Consider the following 3,493-nt stretch of genomic DNA (forward strand, 5'->3'; position numbering starts at 1 on the left):
CTTACCAGTAATAACTAAAAGAGAAATACCCCTGTCATTATCACAGGACCATTTATTCCTTTTACCATTATGGAGATGGACAATGAAGGCATCCTTGAATTCTTGGGGGATAGCTTCTTTGGATGAGCAATGCACAACTCCACCTCGCCCCCCCACACCTTGTTGATCTCAACTGAATTAGAATCAGTACCAGATATTTTTTCACTTGAAAGGAGCCTAATGGAATTCAAAACCTCTTCTTCAGTTGGAACTTGACTTCAACTTGAGGTAAATGGTTAATGGATTCTGCATTTATTGATGATGGTCTGTTAAGAATATTATGGAAGTGTTCAGCCTATTTCTCTAGGATGATGTCCCTATTGTTAATCAATGTGGATTCCATCAGCATTGAGTAGTTGAGATGCACCATAGGTCTTTGGCCCATAAATATCCTTCAAGGCATCATAAAACCATTTTGTTACTGTCTACATAAAACTGAATTTCATCTGTCTTCTTAATGAATCAAGAGCCTTCATCTCTCTAAACTTCACTTGTACTTTACTTTTGATGGAATTAAATGCTACCTTTTTAGAAACAGATGAATTATCCTGCTGGTAAACCTTGTGGAGGTCTCATTTTTTCATTTAGCAGCTTCTGTATTTCCCCATCATTTTCATCAAACCAGTCTTGGTGTTTTTGAGTGTTCTGACCCAGATGAGCAAAGGCAGTGATGTTCACCAGATCTCTGAAAACTATCTACTCTTTTTCTGCTCTACTATTGCCAATTGTGTGTTGGCTCAGTTTCCCCTACAAGTTAGCAACAAACTGTTGCTCGTAGTCTGGGAATAATTATAGTTACAATCAATCAGTCAACAAGAATTTATTAAATATTATCATGTTCTAGGCACTGTACTAAGCACTACAGATGTAAACAAAATAGTAAAACAGTTCTGAATAATGTTTTAAAGTTTTCAAAGCACATTATGCCAGGTAAACTCTAAAACAAAACTGAACAGAAATTTTTGGGACACTCAGAGAGACATTCTAATCTCTTGACATTAATTTTTCTAGTAGCCGTTTTGCCTTGGGGGCCACTGCTTTGGTTGAATGTGAACATTTAGCTTAGAGAGGATGAGTCTGTGATCAGTCCAGCACTCTGCACCACACATTGCCTTTGCCACTTTCATATCCTATCTGTTTCCTCATCTTACAATCACATAGTCTATTAGATGCCAACATTTGCTATGAAGGTGAATCCAGGAAGTTTTATTGCATTTAGGCAAACAGATGGCAGTGTTTGTGATGAGAAGGTTATGAGATGTAAAGGTCTTCAGTAGTAGATAACCAAGGACTGTTTCCAATTTCATTCTTCCCAAGGACTTCCTGCCAAATCTGGTAATCTGAGCCTACTCTAGCAAGTCACTCCAAATTATGAGCCTCTTTTGGTACATTGATGATAATGGTCTCCAGGAATTCATAAAATTTTTCTTTAACTTTATCAGTGTTCATCATGGTGGGACCATAGGCACTGATGATAGTGGTATGATGTTTTCTTGGAAGTGGCAATCTCATTTTCATGAACTCCTTTTGGTAGTCCTTCAAGAATATTGCCTAGATTAGATATTGCCTGCCCCAGCTTCATGGTATTCCTCTTCACTGTGGCCACTTCAGCTCCAACGTCAGTAAGCTAGCCTTCTTTTGCCAGTCCTGTTTCACTCAGGGCTGCTTTTTGGATATGATACCTTCTGAGTTCTCTTGCAATAAGAACTGTTGTTCTTTTAGGTCAATTGAATCTTGTGTTGTCTATGAGTGTACCCACATTCCATGCACTAATGGTGAATGAAATCTTTTTTGAAAAAGTTTTTGTAGATTTTTTTGTGTGTCTTGACCACCCTGTGAGATCTCCACCTGCCCTGGTAATCAGGCTAGGATTGAGTAAGCAGACAATTTTTAGGATGACTTTTCTAGTCCCTTCCTCACATCAGGAGGTGAATAGTGTGATCCTTCAAAGTCACCTGGGGGACTGCCAAATCTCATTGCTTCTTTCAGTGGGAAAATGACCCTATGGCCTGGGCCACCTGTGTGCAGGATTGTTACTACAATTCCCAGTGTATCCTCACCTGCTGCTTTGTCACTTGCCTGTTTCCAAGAACTTTGAGGAATGTTAAAGTATGAGTGATGTTTTTTGATGCATGAGTCAAATGGATTTAAGTGAGGTAGAGATGCACAAAGTCATCCACCTCACTCTCTTTTCCAAAGACATCATGATCCAGCATAACAGGACAGAGTCAAGACAACTGGTGATGGTTCTAGATGCAGTGGATGACCTTTGCGACTAACCTAGCTCTAAACACTCCACAGCACCTGCTTCAGCTGGTTTCATGGATATTGGAATGGAGTGTTCTCATTCACCCCTTCCACCAGTGGAAGACTTCACATGCTTGGAGTAGACACCTCCTACACCTCACCAATGAGTCTAAGACTCCCTTGGTTACTCTCAACCTGGTTTAGCCAGCCTGACAAAATGGTTTACTGGGGTATAGCCTCTATGCATGCTACAGCTTCTTGGAGACACAGGTAAGAATTAGGTGGCTCAGGTAAACATCAAAGGTGGAAAGTAGCCTTGTGAAGGGCTTAATACTCACCCCAAAGGTCCTAGTCTTTCTTGAATATACCATATACCTCATTAGATAGTTATTATGAGTTTATGATGTCCATTTTACAAATGAGGAAATTGAGGTTCAGAGAAGTTAAATGACTTGTCCAATCACAAACTCTATGTCAGAGATGGGTTTTGAAGCCATGTTTTACTGACTTTGAGTTTAATAATTTCATTCACTATTGCATTAAGGACTGAAAAAGCTGTGGTTTGGCCTGCAGTTGGTGAAGAATGATCATGTTCCCTGGGATCTAGTCATATTTCAGACCATTTACCATATCCTCCCTCTTATCCTCCCCATCCTCCAAAAAACAAAATAAAACAAACTAAACTGTCCCAGACCCTTAGGTCTTTTATTCTTTGTGCTAAGTGACAATTAGCTAATGCGTCAATTAGATAATCTGCATTAATAAGACCTAAATGGGCCTTTGCCAAACCTGATTTCTAAGTGATAACTGTATATTTAATATTATAATTACATATATCTAATATATGTGTTATCTCTATATATGTACATACACACACATATATATACACATTCAGAGCTATAATTAGAAGTTTATGCATAGAATGAGTAGGAAGAGCATAGATAAATAGAAGGATGGGGAGCTCACTTGAAATGTGGCTTTCTTAGGGTTGTGCCATCTAGAACCTTTTCAATTTTGGTGCTGTGGCACAAAAACATGTATGTAAAGATGTAAATGTGCCCACATATGCACATACATAGAGTGTTTCAAAAATCTTAGTGCAGTTTTAGCCTTGATAGCTATTACCATTAAAATTTAAAATTCTAATTTTAAATAAAATTTAAAATTGCACTGAGATCTTTGTAGTATTCTATATAGGTCTCCCAAA

This window comes from Macrotis lagotis, chromosome 5 (assembly GCF_037893015.1).
Source record: "Macrotis lagotis isolate mMagLag1 chromosome 5, bilby.v1.9.chrom.fasta, whole genome shotgun sequence".
In the NCBI taxonomy this organism is placed as follows: Eukaryota; Metazoa; Chordata; class Mammalia; order Peramelemorphia; family Peramelidae; genus Macrotis; species Macrotis lagotis.